General features: G+C 44.3%; 1 long non-coding RNA gene across 1 annotated transcript in view; it reads left to right on the plus strand.

Moving 5' to 3' along the window:
• LOC125442125 overlaps positions 1-4,557 on the plus strand; it is a 64,172-nt gene extending 59,615 nt beyond the window's left edge. Inside the window, exon 3 of the long non-coding RNA XR_007245945.1 lies at positions 4,299-4,557. This is a non-coding gene — a long non-coding RNA (uncharacterized LOC125442125). The remainder of the gene's footprint in view (positions 1-4,298) is intronic.
• The last annotated feature ends 13,675 nt before the right edge of the window (positions 4,558-18,232 follow it).

Here is an 18,232-nt window from a genome sequence, read left to right on the forward strand (position 1 = left end):
AGCCAATGGATTTAGAAGGCTGTAACCCGGTATTTACCTTCATGAATGGGTGCTGTAAGGTATTTACCTTCATGAGTGGGTGCAGGTTTTTCTGCTGCAGGGAATGTTCTCAACTTTGCTCCTTCATTGCTGCAATAGGTCAGCCAGTTAGCACTGAGAACAGCCAGATGAGAAACAGGGAGGGAGGTGCTTTTGTGATGGTCAAATGGCCAGTCAATCAGCACTCTGCACAGCCAGTTTCTTTTTGATACAGGAAGAACTGGTTGCTTCTGAGCTTGATGCAGTTGCTGTGTACATCTTTCCCAAGAGGAGTGATGTGAAAGGTCACCGCCGAAGCAAAGTGCATCTGAGTTCATCCCAGTATATATCAGACACTAAATTTATACAATGGGGTTGTCCAGTATGAGAATCGGAATGATATGGGATAATGGCAGAAGTTCTGAAATCACCTCTATTGCATTCTTTATATAGGTGGTAATGCTAGCTTGTATGTATTATGGTGTTTTTACTGTGCTGTTCTCTTAACTTTGTAATCAGCTTTCTTTCACTGTTGTTGTACATTTTATGCATTCACATCCCAACTTTCCCCATTATGGTTTTGATATATCACAGGTCAGCATAAGAAATTAAATGCAAACTATTTGTGAGTTTTGGGGAAGCCGCAGACAACATACAAAGGACTGCAGACGACAAAGAAAAACTTTAGAAACCAGAAACTCAGAAATTAATTTTTTTAATATATATATATATATATATATATATATATATATATAGTATTGTCTAATATCAACATATTTTATCTTTTAATACCATAAATCTTTTAATACACAATTTCTTTTTCAAAGTTAACATTTCAAAAAGGCTTATTCTTTGGTACCAAGGGAGGGCCCAAACTTTTATGCAGATATCCAGATCGTGGGGGTGCCACGCCTCTCTAACCCCAGGGATGTGGAAGGGATAACTGGACATGATATATGTAAATAATGTTGCAAGTTCAGAGGTGTGTCCTGGGCTTCTGATGTGCAACACTAGGGAGGGTCACAGAGGAGGAAGGAAAAGCAACATTTGTGTGCTTTTTCCCTTCTTTCCCACCTCACATTGCTTTTGCTCTTCTGGTTTTCACTGCCTCTTCTCTGAGCCAAACATGAGTAGCCTAATAGGGAATAACAGCCAAGCACGGAAGGGGAAAGCCTGTAAACTCCCTTTTTCCCTGGACTAATCCTCTGACAAATTCTCAACTGCTCTCCCTTTCTGTGCTCTTGTTCCAGGGCTGCTTCTGATTTAAATGAAAATCTCCCCCCCCCCCTTCTGTCCTCACCTTCAAGGAAAACTGTGCTCTGTCACAAAGCCTTTGAGTGGGGCTCTTTCTTTTTTTAAAAAAAGTCTGTGTACTTTAATTGCCACCCTTTCCTTGGAATGCACTCACCATCTCAATAGCTCCAGGAAACATTGCTGCCCATAAACCCTTTTCATTCAGAGCTTACTGACTGACTTTGTCCTGAAACCCAAATACCCCTGATGGTTATCAGAGGCCCACATCAAAGCTACTCAGGTCATAAATCTCCCAGCAAATGTAACCCAGAGCCCTAAAGAAAGCAGGCTGTGGAGCTAATGGGTATCCCCTACAGAGCAAACAAAGGGGGAACTAGCTGCATGTGACTGACAGGAGATCAGGAAAAGGGGGGGAAGGAATTATGGCTTGAGTAGTGGGAAAGAACGGGTGATGAGTGATGGGGCCAGGAGACCCTACTGGGGGTGGGACTCCAGAGATATACAGACAGGGCCCAGCTAGGACACAGGAAGAGCACGTGGTATTACAGGAACCCCTAAAATGTGGTAAAAGTCATCTTGGGATTTGGCATGAGCATTTGAAACGAGCTTGACTCTCCATGAATAGATTTTATTTGGAGAGCAGAAGAAAAGTTCACATTCAAATAATCAAAGGGGTTATATTCTGAAGCTGATTGGTGGGGCGGGGAAAAGACTCCTTCCAGCAGTCATTGGAATTACTCATTTCCTCTAAATTGAACAGCAGGCTGGGCAAATGGTTACTACGTATCACTAAGTGCATGTTCACCCCAGTGGACGACTCTGTAATGAATTACTATGAGGGTCCAGAAGGTGAACTCCCCAGCTCTTCAACTGAAGTTTCTCCTCCCCTTCTTCCCAGGTATGAAAAGGAAACCTACAGAAAATTGGGATGATATAGCTAGGCCCGGGTATGCAGCCTCTTATTTATTCCAGATATTTACACCACGCCTTATCTCCTTTGATTCAAGGTGCCTAGCAAAAGAACAAGTTGTAAACTCATAAAATGCAGTAAACCATTACGGGAGATAACTGTTAGATAAGAATATTGCAGCCAGATCTGCAAAAGTAAGGCATCCTCTAGAAATACTCTGTGAAATAAGAGACCCACTGATAAAACCCCTATCACTGTCACACAAGCTTTGCAACTGAACCTTCAATTCTGCCCTAAAGAGACAGGCAACTTTTGAATCTCATGGCCTTTTGGCTCTTTCTGACATTTTGATCTATTCCTGAAGGACTGTGTCTCCTAACTGAGGATATCAACTGAAGATATCAAGCACTGTAAAGGAGAGGTTAGAGTATCAGACTCGGATCTGGGAGACATAGGTTCGAATCCTTGCTTTGCCACAGAAGCTTTCTGGGTGACTTGGTCCAGTCACCCATTCTCAACTGAACTTACCTCACAGGGCTGTTGCAAGCATAAAATGAAACAGGTGAGAATGACACAAATTAGATGAAGCAAAAAAATCCATGCATCTAATAAAGGTATCCTAGCCCACAAAAAGTCTCCCTTAGACCAATAATTGATGCTGGCAAGACGTTAGGAGCTAAAACTACCAGACCACGCCCGCACAGTCCAAAACCCCCACAAAAGTCAATCTCCCAAGTAACCTATTTTCTGTTACAAGTCCCTGATACATCTTTTCCCATTTAGTTTCTGGGCCTTTCCCCACTCGAAGCGATCCCCCCTATGCCGCGTGCTGCTCTCAGCGCACGGCATCCCTGGTGCGCTCCTGGGTGTCCCCACGACCCTATGCTCTGCGTGGGGTCATCAACAGGTGCCATTTTCTCCAGTGCCAGGGATGCCGCGCGCTGAGGGGGCGCGACCGCAGCAGCGTCGGGGCGGCTTCGCTGTGGCCGCCCCTGTCGTGGGGAGTGCCCAAGGACCCCGCACTACTTGAAGAGAGTAGCGCGGGGCTTAAGGTAAGTGGGGAAAGGCCCTCTATTTTGGTCTTAAGGGAATCTTAATGAGACATTTACTGAGGCATTAAATCTTTGTAAGTGCACTCTGAATCTAGTGTGCATGTGTAAAATGCATGCACATGGGCAAAACTGCTTAGAATGATAGAACCATAGAGTTGGAAGAGACCTCCAGGTTCATCTAGGCCAACCCTCTGCAGAATGCAAGAAATTCACAACATCCCCACACATCCCCAGTGACTCCTGCTCCGTGCCCCAAAGATGGCACCCCCAACACCTTGCATATTACTTCTTTTCTAACCCCAGATAGGTAATGTTGCTAACTGCTTTTGGAGTTGCCACTATTCTACAGCCAGATCCAATGTGATATTGAATGTCCTATTAAAATGTTTTAACATTTTTTAAAGTCAACTGTCAAGATCTATTTAAACAGCAAAGGGGAAAAAAAGTTCAGCCTTATGTAAGGGTGGGGTGGGGGCCTGAAAGGGATTACATATCAACGTGAGATGCTGTGTATAAGAGGGGTTGTATTTTCATCTAGGGATGCTGCAAATTTTGTACAGAATGTGTTTGACAGTCAAACTTACCATGTTTGAATGCAACAATCGGACGTGAACCAATCACTTGGTCTGTTTGGATCACAGCAAATGACTTGAACACCTGCTGAACAGGTGCCTCTGTCTTTTTTTAAAACAGAGTGGCAACCGTTAGCACTCTAAAACAGAGTGGCACTCTAAACAGAGTGGCAACTGTTACCACTGCTTCAGAGTACTTAGATATACACCAAATAGTGTATTTTTTTTTAAAAAAACATTTATTTATGACCAATTTATAGCAGTTTCAGGGGATTTAATTATGTATGGCTGCATCCAAAACAACAAGCTGCCTTTCCCCCTACATTTTACCTCTGCTGTGCCACTGGAACACTTATAAAAAACCTAAACCCTCTCCAGTTGGCACTGTGAAAATGTGCACCAATGTTCTGATGCTCTATTGCCACAATCTCTGAATATCCAGCTTTCTTTCTTTTCTTTTTTTAAAAAAATTCCTCTCTCTTTTCCTTGCAGAGTTATACAGAGAAATGTGAACCTTTTCCTTACAACCCTATAAGAAAAAATGAAATATTTGGACAATATGGTATGTTGGTATTTTACTTTGAGTTGCAAAATACTTGGGGGAGGGCTGTATCCAAGATCCAATGGAAAGCCTGAAACTGAACAAGAATGAAAGAGGAAGGCATGTTCAGAGACAGCGGTATCACACGTCTCACTAAAAGATGTTCAGCTGTGTCGGCGCTCAGATTTGAGCACTGGAAAGAATGCCAAGCTTTGCGGAGCAGAACACTGACAGAGGAGCAACATTGTGATAGGCACTTGAGTGCCTGCCTGCCTCTTCGATGGGGTGAAACACTTTGCAGGCTGCTGTGACTTGTGAAGAGGCTTGCATGTGGCAGCCAACTTCTTTATGCGCTTTGTGGTTGGCGTGTTTTCTTTCTTCGCTCAACATGGCAGCAAAGCTGAAGTCTTGACTAGCCAGGCTTAAAATGCAGATGCACGTGGAGTGCCAGACGTTAATGTCACACCTTTCCTTTACTTTCCCTGTTGCCTTCCTTTGGTGCCTTTGATGTTAACTTCTTACACGCTTGGAGTCTCCTGCAGGATTTGATCAACAAATCAGGCATGCAAACGGAAAGGGACAAAATGGAGGCAAGGCAAAGAGGAATCTGTGCCTCGCCACAATAATGCGTGCTCATCATAAAATCTGTTCCCTAAATTCTTCCTTAAAAGGCAGTCCTTTGGGTCCCAAAGCTGTCAATTGTGATGGTAGAAACGCCTTCCAAAATAACAAAGGACTACTCTGTGCCTTACTAGGATGCTTCTGTACTTTTCCAATCCATGTTGCTTTTTGTGCATCACTGTGTGCAACTATTTACGTAACATGAAGGAAGCGCCATAACAATGTTGGAGCGCAAGCTTTGCAAATCGAAAGTTGCAAGTACATTCCTTAGTTTCTTTGATTCAAAAAGATTTGTGGTAGCGAGCAGGACTGCCAAATGTACAAAATTCCAGGGACCCCGGTTCACTGGGAGGACCAGGAAGCCAGGGAACAGTAGCGGCATAACATTTTAATTTTCGGATGTGGGTGCAAATGAACCCCTGCCTGTTGCCCCTCCCCACCTAAGCGAAGGCTCTTTCGGTTGTGCCTTCCCCCCCCCCCCCCCCCGGTGTGTTTAATGGCAGTGCAGCAAGCCATGCCCTTCCAGTGCTTTTTGAACAGTCTTCCAGAAACCAGAGGAAATCTTGGGTGGTTGGATGTGTAGAGTTTGGAGCTCTTCCACTTTGTGGAGACTCCCAGTTTTGAGGATGGTTTTAAAACAACAAATACTCTTATTCTACAAAAGAAACTTCTATCATCACCCGGAAGTTGTTGCATCACCCAGGCTCATTCCGCTCAACATATTTATAACAAGTTGCCATTGTTATAAATGCATTCGTTTTCCATTTATCAAAAGGGAAAACAAGTTCATCTGTAGCGATTGCAACTCGTTATAAATATACTGTGCGGAATAATCCTCAGAAGTAGTTTTCTAACAGAGGACAAATTAGTGTGCCAGGCAGAGTGCCGCACCCACAGGCACCACGTTGGCCATGGCTATCTGAGCCAGAATCACACAGAAAGTGGGTTGCTGAGGCTGAGTTGTCATCAATGAAGCCATTCCTATATTTGTAGGGCAAATCAGGATATAAGCAGTCACCAAGAGCAAGCGTGGTAGGTGAAAGCAGTATGATATAGTGGTTAAGAGTATGCAAGAGTTTGAATCCCCACTCTTGCCATGGAAGGAAACTGGGTGATCTTGGGCCAGGCACATTCTCTTACTGGATTGCTGTGAGGATAAACTGGAAGAGAGGGGAACAATGTTGTAAGCTGTTTTGAGTCTCTGTTGGGGAGAAAAAATGGGTGATAAATACCCAAATAAATAAATAAAAAAGGTTCTCATCTGGAGAACACTCATGCCTGTACAGGACAGGCAAAGGACATCGTATTCCTGTGCTGCAATGCTGAGAATAAAAGCCATACTGGCAAAATTTCCTCCTCTTAAAAATGTGGATAGGTCTCAGAGCCTAATGCTGCAATGTCAGTCATCTAGATGTAAGACTTGCATTTCTGTCTGGAAGCGTATGATGTTGGAGTTAAGTACTTTGGAAAGTCAGTTGTTTGCCAACCCAGATGAGACCTAAATTATTTATAAAGTACCATCTTTGCTTTCCCAAAAGTCATTTGGGGAAGAGTGACAGGTGAAGAGTCTTTGTGCCAGATGTTCATGGAGGCAGGCAAGGTGCATGTCACTTGGTTAGATGAGTCCTTCCCCCCTGATATACAGAGAGAACACTTGGATGCATAAAGAGAGCGCTTGACAGCTAGAGCAATTCTTGCTGTAGATTCGGGTTGAAACACTGAGAACACTTTATGGAGCCCAGTTGAAGGCCTGTGAAGTAGCAGAGAAGGCATCAAAGAGATCTCTGTCTCCCCTTCATCCACTAGTTTGTGTTCAGCACAGTTTAGACTAATTTGTCAACTGACCATTCTTACAGTGGTTCCTAAAATGGGTCACAATCTGGCTGTTAGCTGAGACTTGTTTGTGACAATTTTTGTGTGGATAAAGTCTCTTCCCTCTGTGAGGACCTGGCTGCCAGGTTTGGAATCAGTAGCAGACTAGAATCTCCACCTGCATTTTATCACCTATGCTGAGCCTTCCAGCTGTTCCCCATCTGTCCCATTCTGACCTTGCCACTGTGATTATGCGATGGTCCCCTCCATAATAGACTACTGCCATGTGGTCTACGTAAAGCAGCATTTGAAGATGCTTTGAAACTTCATGCAATCCAAAATGCGGCTGCTCGACTGCTGTCTGTGCTCCCCTGTCCTTCACATATAACATCAATACTTCAGCACCTGCACTGGCTTCTGGTTAGCTTCTAGTGCACATTCAAAGTGCTAGTTTTGACCTACAACGTGCTAAATACTCTGGGACCATCCTACCTAAGGGACCCCTTCTCCCAACATGACCTCTTCACCCAACATGATCTCCCTTCACCTCCTTTGATCATCCTCTCTCACTTGTCAATCACCAGGGCAAGGGCATTTTTAGTTGGAATCGGTTCTCATTCTCTTTGGAATCAGTTCCCTGGGGAAATTCATGCCCTATGGCACCTTTCAGCATTCTGTGAAGTATGGTGTAGTGGTTAAGAGTAGGTACAAATCCAAATTAATTGTCGTTGTTGTCATTGTCATAGTTGTCATTGTCGTCGTTGTCGTCGTCATTGTCATCGTCGTCATCGTCCTCCTCTTCTTCTTGTTCAACACTGCTCTGTTTCATGCAGCCTTTGGTTCATGTTATAATATGAGGAGGTTACCAGTTGTTTTAATTTCATTGAGTCATTTGTTGTGGACGTTTTAATTGATTTCAATTCTCTATTTTTTGTATTTATTTATTTGTATTGTATTCATATCTATTGTGTTTGGGAGGCAGTGTGACACAGTGGTTAACAGCAGCAGAGTCTAATCTGGAAATCCAGTTTGTTTCCCCATTCCTCCTCATGAAGCCTGCTGGGTAGACCTTGGGCTAGTCACAGTTCTTCAGAACTCTCTCAGTCCCATTCACCTCACAAGGTGCCTGTTATGGGGTAGAAGGAAAAGTGATTGGAAACCACTTTGAAACTCCTTATAATAGAGAAAAGCAGAGTATAAAAACCAGCTCTTATTCTTTTAAATGTTGAAAGTAGGCCTCTGGGAAGAGGGTATGGGTATAAATTAAACACACAAATAAATAACAAATAAAACTGTCTTTGGCTGCTGGAAAAGGGCAGCATGACTCACAGGTCGCCTCACTGAAGAGTGAAGGAAAGAATCAAACAAATGCAAAAGGATTTCCTTTATGGCTGGATTCTCTAAGGGGACATTGCACGTGTGTACAGACATACATACAAATCAGGACTTGCTGTGGCTTTTCCCTCTCTCTCTTGTAACTCAAACCGTCTCTCCTTACCTTATTGGCCAGCAAATGGAATGCACGGGGAGAGGTCATAGGTCAGTGATAGAGCATCTGCTTTGAATGCAGAAGATCCCAAGTTCAGTCCCTGGCTTCTCCTGTTGAAGGAATCAGGCAAGAGGTGATGTGAAAGGCCTCTGAACTAAGACCCTGGAGAAGTGTTGCCAGTCAGGGTAGAAAGTGCTGCCCTTGATAGACTAATGGTCTGACTCAGTATTAAGCAGCTTTATAGGTTCATGCTTAGGCCTGCTTTACAGGCCTGTCTATGAGAACTTTGCTTGGGAATAAGTTCCGAGGTGTAGGCAGGTGCCTGACTCAGGCTTGGGACATAGCACCCAGGGAGAGAGCACTAAAACGTTTCATTCACACCCCACTTCCTCAAATGGCCCTGGGGAGCTTTTATTTGTTCCATTAAAGAAACTTAAACATACTATGGGCAACACAGGTTTTCCCAGCAAGGAAAACATCAACTCCCTGGGGCTGTTTCAAAGCAAGAAACTCTTGCAGTGGGGAAGACTTGGAGCTCCCCCACCCTCGATTATGGTCCTTATCTGAATCAGGTCCCTGAATCCCTGGGGATTGAGTTCCAAGAACAGAACTCGCAGACCACATGTAGACATCCATCTACATCTACCATATGTACTTTGTAACAGGTAAACCAGCCCTCCATAGCCAGTTATAGCCCTCCCCTTGTGCTACAGGTGAACTGTCCATCTTTTAAAAAATCATGAATGTAATATATTTTATTGTGTATTCTATTAAACATACATTCATCCTCCTCCTTTAAAAAGAAACAAAAAATAAATTTGTTAAACTTTGTAAAACTGCCTTGGGGAAGGTGAAAGAGAGTTAGTGACTTACTAATTCCTAGCCAGTTTGCACTGTGCACTGTCACTGTGTTGGCAAACAGGGAAAAAACCTTGTCCCTTTTAGCTGAATCTGGGGGAGAAGGCTGTGTGTCAGTCTGAATTGTGTGGCTGTAAACCTGCTGGAATCGTGATTCAGCAGACTATTTTCCACAGTAAATAATTCTACCGACTGTTATTAGTAAGAAGTTTCTGTATAATGAACCATGAAATAATTTACAGTATAAGGCATTGTATCCCACTTTGTGGGATTTGCGTAATTATTGTAGTCTGTACACGTATTCTCTTGTTTGGTCTTGCCTTCTTACCATCACGTCCTTGTGTTTTTTGCCTTTGTCCGTAACAGAGCGAGTGCCCTTCCACAGCACTGGCCTCACTGTGTAGGTCTGAATGCCCTCTTCCTTTCTTGCGCATGTACAGATCTTCATTTAGAACTTCAGCATCTGAATGTGTGGCCTTGTTTCACCTTTGCAAGTGAGCAGCACCTTTCGTTGACAGCCTGCTCCTTGCTGTCTCAGTCAGCATTAAAGGATGCTACAGATGGATCACCATCTGTGCTATTGCAGGGTTGATGCAACAGCGAGGACATGTTTACATGGTTGCAACTGAGATCAAACATCAGCTTCATTTCAGTACCATCTCCAGAAATCAACACAGGGTGGGAGGATCAGGCCATGTCTGAGCAGAACAAAGACTATAAAGATGGGGACAGTAAGAGTCAAGATATCTTCCTCTGCATCTCCATGCCAGGGGAAGGGATATTTCATTAATTTCTCTCTTTGCTCTGCATTTGAACCCCATGATAATATGAAACTGCTCTAGATGTTAGTCCATCTACCCAGCATTGTCTGTGTCCGGGGGAAGGCAATCGTTTTGGTTCAAGTGCTATAAATGAATTAATATACTATATCTACCTATGAAGTTGTTGGTGTATCAGGGAGGATGAGAGCTGAATCTGACCAGGCATTTTGGGAGTTAGGCAACCCAAGAAGAGTGAGGGCAATGGTAAGAGCATTGGACTCAGTTACAAGTACCTGCTTTAAGATACTTGCAACCTAGCATTTGGAGCAAGAGAACAACAAAGGGAAGCAGAAGCAGCCAAATTTGGCTGCTGTTCAGGGATAAAGTTCCAATTTAGCAAGCATATATCCAGCGTACAATTTAGCAATGATAATGCTTCCATTAATGGATCTGTAATTGCTAGGTTGGGTTCCATTTCTGTTCTTGTAAACAGAGATAATAATATAAGCATCCCAATCAGTAGGAATCTGACCAGAAACATTAATAGTATCGAAACATTCAGCTTTCATAGGAACCCACATTTTCCAGGTTGCTGTCAGGGAGATAGTATCTATGTGATTAAGATGCATTCCTGAATCAATGTAACTGTTTAAAACAACAAACGAATGCTGCTGAAAGATATATGTAACCAGCCTGCTATATGTAGCCATCACTATTTGGGGCATTCTTTCCTTGACCGCTTCCACACGGCCACGCTGGGGTGTGTGTTGGCATATATGATGCCGCACACTCTTCCCCGGGACCGATTCGTGCGACAAAGCGGTCCCGGTAAAGACAGGGAAGGTGGCGCAGCGCTGCACCGTCGCCCGATCAATTTACCTTCCCTGTGACCTTCCGGCACGTCGCCGAGGCCAGGGGATATGCCCCCTGCCCTGTGAGACCACTCTGGAGTTCGCACGGCAGCGGCTGGAGGCTGCTGTTTCCAGAAAACCTTGCTCGGGGAGCAAGGATTGGAAACAGTGGCTTCGCGCCGCTTGGGGGGAGCGAGGGTGGCGCGGCTGTGATGCAGCTGCGCCCCCATGTGAACAGCTCCCTAGGGACGGCGTTTTTGCCGTCCCTAGGGCGCTGTAAAAGGCCCGTGCAGAAAGGGCCATCGATTCTTACTTTATGCCTTCACATGCTTTGTAGATAATTAGGCTTCCCCTGACCCTCTGGTCCCATGAAAGAAAGAACTGCATCCGTTATCTCATGGAGCAGGAAGCCAGGTGGCTCTTTCTTACAATCTGCTATCGACCTTGGGGCGCCTCTGCTCCAGGGACTGTTTTTCTGTCTTTCATAACTTCTTGGGAAAATGGGAGGGGGGATTTACAATGGGGAATAAAGGGGATGGCAAAGAGCAGGTTGGCCAGAACTGGCTTTCCCAAGCTTGAGTGCTCCAATAGCACAACAATCTGATCAATACCTCAGAGTCTGTTTGTTGGTTTAAGCTTCCAAGACCTAACAGTTGCTTAAAACCCTTTCTAAGGAGCTGGAGCAGTTGAGAGTTGTTTCTTTCCAGTATTCTAGAGATAGGTATTCTGCTAGGCCGAGCAAGTCTTGAACAAAAAGGTACTGGATTTGACATGTGTTAGTAAGCATTAAAATAAATACCTTGGAAACTTAAATGAGGAATTTGAAAGTGTCCAAATGCAAAATTTTGTGCTTTTTTGGGATAAATTTCTGCAACTTTCATTTCCGGTTCACATTAAGTATTAGTATGTTTGTACTGTTTGGATATCAGCCCATACATAGTACAACGTAAAACAGAAGGCCGTTTATGCTGAACATAGTCCACACAATACCTTTTGCTAGGACCATTTGGTTGGTCTTAATAAAAAGTATTATGCAGAACCTTTTTTATGTAGAAAGTATTATGTAGATCTAGATTTTAGATTTTGCTTTTGGCCTGAAAAGACTTTTGGATCGATAAAGCTGCTAATAGCTCCTTTGCTGTAACCCTGTGGAATTTGTGCCAGATTTCTAAGGATGCAAACACATGCAGTTCTGGGAATTCCATCAACACAGTCCCCAATGGTTTTGTTAGAGGAATAAGACAGTGGTGTGGGACCCTGGGTTACAGTGTCATCCTAAGCCAAGTTATACTTTTCTTGTTGAAGTCAGTGGTCTTAGAAGGGTATAATTCTGCATGGGATGGCATGGTTAGATAAGGAAGGGCAAATTCTGTGTGGGGTATTTGTGTCAGCCCCCTTATGATATTTTTATCCCACCCTTCCTCCAAGGAGACCAGAGCACCACACATCATTTTCCTCTCCTCTGCTTTTGTCCTCACAACAACTCAGTAAGAAGAGCAGGAACACAAGACTTGTACCTTTGGAAGAAACTGTCCATCACCTTTCATTGGAAGCATCAGGAAAGCCTGTGTGGATAGATGGTTGGAACAAGATCTGGGAGACCCAGGTTTGACTTCCTACTCTGCCATGGAAGATGGGCAATCTTTGGCTGTTGAGAGGATAAAACTGAGAAGAAGAGAATGATATGAATTGTTTTGGGTACCCGGTGAAGTAAGTAAAGGTGCGAACGTGTGACTGGGCTAAAGTCACCCAGCAAGCTTCCTGGTATAGTAGGGATGTGAACCTGACTATAGTATGCTTAATTCCACCAAAAGTTAAATGCTTTGGAGCCCAGTTGATTTCACTGGTAAGACCAACGCGTTGAATCTCTACCAGCAGAATACATGGGGCTGCCTGTATGTGTGAACATGGTTGTACTGACAGGAGTTTCTTTTGCTGGATAAGCCCCCTTTCAGAGTCAGACTGTCTCACAAACAGGGTCAGCCCATAAATATTTCATTCTTTTATAAGCTCCCCACCCCCCCACCCCCCACATCCACAGTGAGGAGCTGAGATTCAGACAGTTTCTTTCTCTTCTGCCGAAGGAAAGACCATAATCTTCCTCTTGCTCCATATTCTGGGTGTGTTCCTTTCTCTGTGGCAGCTGGCCTGCTGGGATGATATAAGATTCACATTGTTGATTCCCAAGCAATACTTTGTTCACTGTATTTTTCAGTCTGATTTATGACTAGGGGAAAAACACCCACAAGCCATTGCAGCGTGAATCAGGAAATCAGCATCGAAGGACAGTTCTCCCAGATAGCAAAACCAGGGCATGAAGACTTCTCTGGATAAAGACTCTCTGGATGAAGACTCCGTTCAAGAGAAAATTAATTTGAAAAGCAATGCAGGAGACCAAAAATGTGACCTTGAATGCTCTTATACTGCCTTACCCCTACCCAAATGTAGCAAATTCAAGTCAGGTATACATCATGAGTGTCATTCTTATTTACAAAATGTTTCAAAAGCCCAGGCAAAGCCATTATGTAAAAAAAAGAACAAATCTTGCACACAGTCTTGATCGGAAGGCAAGTCCAGAAAGGGAAGGGATCTCCCTTGAATTAGGCAGAAATGTGGCACAGAGCCTTTTAAATTAGAGCTGTCTGACTGCCATTTCAGTCTGGCTGAGCTGGCAAACCACTGTATATATCACTGGTGCAGTGAGCTTTTTACAAATAACTTGGGTAAAGGGTCTCTTTATTGCAAACACATAGCAAGAGTCAAGTGTTTGGGGAGGGAACATATCTCCGGGTAGAGTTTTGGACTGTGCAAAAACACGGGTATGTGAAGTGATGCTGATACTGTATGACTACGTGGGAAGTATTTCATCAAATAAGCAAGAACTGCTTATAAACAGCTGAACTGCCAGATGAAAAAGTAAGCAATTGCTCACGGTAGGGGATCAGAACCTCAGCTGAAAGGATGTGACTCTCCTTAGGATTGCTCAGCATGTCAAGGAAAGAGATAAAACTAAGAAATTTGCCTGGAAAGGGGCTATTGGTAAAGTGAGAAGTGCAAAATGCAGAGACATGGAAATGAAAAGGGAGGGACCTAAGTTGTTGTGGGATGTAAGAATTTGCAGCAACTTCAGCTTTTGGTGGTTCCACAGACCTTGTTTGTTTTCATTTGGCTCTAGTCCTTTGGAGGGATTCATCACTGGGAAAAGATAGATCTCAAATCAGGCCATCAGGAAGGGCTTGTTTTCTTCCTGAGATCTTGCTTGGATCTCCTAAGGAGTTTCTTTTGTGAAGGCACATTTTGTAATTGAACACAGAAAGGTCTTGAGAGCCATTCTCACCCCTTAGCAAAGGTTTCAAGAAATCTATGCAGCATTAATCAAATTGCTGGCTTCTGGATGAGATGCATGGCGAGACATTTGACAGGGCCAAAGCCATTGCAGGGCAATATACAGAAAAAATCTAGGCAGTAGTCTACCCAAAGCAGTGGCGTAGCGCCAGGGGGACAGGGGTGCTGCACCGGGTGTGCACCCCTGTGGAGGCATGGTGGGGCATTCCAGGGGATGGCGGGGGTGGATGGGGGTGTGGCAGGGGCGCAGGGTGCATGCGTGCCCCGGGTGCAATTCCCCCTCACTCCGTCCCTGACCCAAAGGCACATTAGTGAATAAACTGCACCCATCCACATGTTACAACCTAGCCCAACACAACTGGGGGCTTCTCAGATGAGGAAGTAGACCTGGGAGCTTGCACAGGTTTGGTTCAAGAGATACAAGCAATGCATATAGACCCAGATTCTGAGCCTCCAGTAGTCTCTGCAGGACCAGAACCACAGAGTCAGGCAAAACCACAGCCAGACTCAAGCCCTGAGACTCCCCAGCCTCCTTATACCAAGTCGGATACGTGAGAGTCAGTGCCTGCTCACTCACCCTGTTTGGTTACAGAGCCCTGTGAGCAATGACGAAAGAAGCAGTGTGCCAGTTTACAGGAGAGGAGGCGCAGCAGCAGATCAGCAGCTCTGGGGGTGAGCTGGTCTCAATGAGAAGTGTTCTCAGGAGCCAGACTGAGGCAACCCAGTTATATGGGATTTATACTGTTGGGTGGGGTGCTTAGTATATAAGAGGCTGGAAACCAAGCTGTGGTGTGGCAGCAACATTGTGTTTTAACTCTGAATCCACTGATCTTGTTCCTGTAGCTTAATCCCTTTTTTGACTTTGGTTTGTACTCCTGACTTGGCTTTGATACATCCCTCTGCATTTAGTGCTCTGATATCCTATTGGGCATTAAACTGCTGGATTGGCTGTGGACTGGCTCCGGCCTTGATTGGAGACGTCTGCCTATAACACCACCATGCAGGAATCCAACTCCAACTTAAAAGACTTCCTCTCCTGCTTCTGGGTGCTATCAACAACCATCAGAAGACAGTTGGAGAGAAGTCATATGTTCCTGTGCATGCCTGAATCCAGCTAAGAATTACCACTGCGCACATTTCTTGGTAGCTCCTTTGGGACCCAATTTGTGGCATTACTGTAGATTTTAAAAAGTAAAAGAAGCCAACAAATGAACTTGTCCCTTAGTATGTTGGCCGATAGGGGTAACTGACAAGTGCTAAGCCTTTCTAACATCTAGGAGTCCAGAGTTGTCCCAGCTAGACTGTTGGACTAGACCCAGGTTCAAATCCCCACAAACTTCACTGAATGACCTTTGGTCAGCCACACTCTCTCACAGCCTAAGCTACCTCACAGAGTGGTTGTGAGGACAAAATGGAGGAGAGGAGAAGCATGTAGACAGCTCTGTACTCATTAATTTTTAAAAAGTTACCTGGTTAATAATGTATTACTCAATTCCTTTAAACAAACTTGGCTCCCTTTCACTTCTGTTTAGGCTCTTCTGCAATGAGCCCCTTCTCTTGAGGCCTCATCTCACAATAGCTGGCTGCACGCCAGAAGGAAATACTTCTTTACTCAATGAGAGATTAAACTGTGCAATTCACTGTCAGTGGACATAGTGATGGCCACAAGCACAGACAGGGAATCAGACAGATTCATGGAGGAGGTCCATAGTGACTCAAGAGAATCTCCAAATTCTAGGAGGAAACTTCAGGTGAAGGTCTTGGCCTTGATGGTCCTCCAGTTGATGGCCCCCCAATGATTAGTTACTCCATGAAACTAGGCACTGAACAAGATGGACCACTGATCTGATTCAGCAGGGCTCTTCTCAAGTTCTTATTATGACAAGCCGACATCATTTGTGGGTCAAAAACAAGGGTTCCAGAATAGCTGTAAGAGCAAAGTGATGGCCCCAAACCTGGCAGACAACAGTTCAGTGCCCTGTTGCAATGAATGAAAGACTTGACTGCACCAGCTTGCCTGTGTTAGCAGTATGCTTGTTTGGATGGGTGTGTTGCAGTAATGAACTCCTCAATCCCTTCTGGCTCTCTTGTCAATTTCAGGCATGACTCAGACACAAAGGTACCTTTTTATAGGTTGGAAATTATAGGTTCTGGGACTTCAAAGCCTCTTGCAACAAGAGCTTTCCCTTTGATAAATGACAGCATTGTTAATGATGATTTATTGCAAGGGCTAGTTCAGCAAACCAAAATAACCTGTTTCTACCCATTGGCTTGGGAGTTAAGTCCCCCTTCCCTGCCGCCACTTCTTGCTTGGGGCTACCCACTGCCGGTAGGTGCTTGGTTAACAGCTATTTAAGTACTGGCGAAACATCTCATTGACTAACTTGTCATCACCTGTCATAAATTTTAACAAAATGAAAAGTGATTGTGCACTTAAGACTGAATAATTACCCTGTTATTAATGCTGGCTTACTTCAGCTGTCCTTTCCGAAGTTTCATTTATTTTTCTTCTGTTTCCTCCACCCCCCCCCTCCAAAAAAACCCAAACCAAAGCTGAGGACTTGAACTGATACCCATGCCCTAGCCAGGTTTCCTCACCTCCACTCTCAAAAATTGTAACTTAAGGTCAGAACTACAGACCACGTTACATACAAACCCCAAAGGCTACTTCTATCCAGCAAATCACCTTCTGTAGAGTGCCATTTGTAGTGAAAAAATACAGAGAGAAGTGCTTACCCCTTTGTCCCACCTTCTGGTTTTCCGGTGCTACTCATCAGCTCTTTTGTCCATCTCTGGGTTCCAGGTGCAAGCAAACATCTGAATTGGTGGTGAGGGGGTGGTCTGAGAGGGTAGTAGCAAAGTAGCTTCCAATGGAAGGATGACTTCTCACCTCCCCACATTGCTTCTCAAGTGTAAATCACTTTTACAAAGGCACTACAAACTGCTTGAGAGCCTGTGTGGTGTAGTGATTGAACAGATGGTCTCTAATCTGGAGAACCGGGTTTGATTCTCCACTTCTCCACATGAGCAGTGGACTCTTATCTGGTGAACCAGATTTGTTTTCCTACTCCTTTACATGAAGTCTGCTGGGGGATCTTGGGATAGTCACCGTTCTCTCAGAACTTTCTCAGCCCCACTTACCTCACAAGGGGCTGATGTTTCATGGTAAAAATGCCCCACTGTTGGCATGGAGAATAGTCTGGTGTAGCCAGGAGATCTTCATGTCTACCACGGAGCATTTTGACTGTGAAAAATCAGCCAAGATGTCTGTTGCAGGGAGAAGGAGGGAAAGAGTTTGTAAGCTGCTTTGAGATTTCTTGCAGGAGAGAAAAGCAGGGTATAAATCCAAACTCTTATTTTCTGCTTCAGCTGGCCCACAGCCAGTGATATTTCAGACACATTTATTCTACCAACACCCTCCTCCCATAAAAGAAGCAGTAGACTCGAGTAGTGTAAAATCAGCAGGGAAATGGTTAAGCACCTCCTCCTTTCCCCTTTCTACCATCCATCACCAACTCCATAAGGTGTTTTGCCTAGGAGAAGCAGCTGTTGTGATTTAATTATGCATATTTGCATATATCTTGTCTTTTAGCCTTCAGTTAATAAATCTTTAATACACTGTAACTTCTTATTTGATCTCACTTGAGGTGGGGGAAGGAGTTCAAGAGAAGTTTTACAGCTCCTAATCTGGAGATCCGTCTGCCAATGCAATGATGTTGTCTGCGCAGATGCAGAATACCCTCCTAATGCCACTTATTTTACATTGCAAACAAACCAGCAATGTGAGAGTATGGGATGGTCCTCTTGAGAGAGAAAAATGGGCCATGAAAGCAGATTGCATGTAGTTTTTGAGCCCATTGTTTGCAAAGACCAGAGCATCACAAGTTATCTACTGTTCTTTTGTGTTTCGATCTAGGCCCAGGTCTCTCTCGTTCACCTATCCAATCACCCTAATAATAATAATTGTGTGACATAAGGTTTCAACTCATTCCTGGGAGCCCCAGGCCCAGGGGGCTTCCAAGGGAAGAGATGAACAGAGGTAACCAATCCAGCTTAGGCTTCAGGCACTGACAACATCAGGCCGCTCTGTCCTACCGAATGAATCTCTACAAATATGAGCAAGTCTAAACAGTTCTGCTCAGTAATAA

Source organism: Sphaerodactylus townsendi, linkage group LG12 (genome assembly GCF_021028975.2).
Source record: "Sphaerodactylus townsendi isolate TG3544 linkage group LG12, MPM_Stown_v2.3, whole genome shotgun sequence".
In the NCBI taxonomy this organism is placed as follows: Eukaryota; Metazoa; Chordata; class Lepidosauria; order Squamata; family Sphaerodactylidae; genus Sphaerodactylus; species Sphaerodactylus townsendi.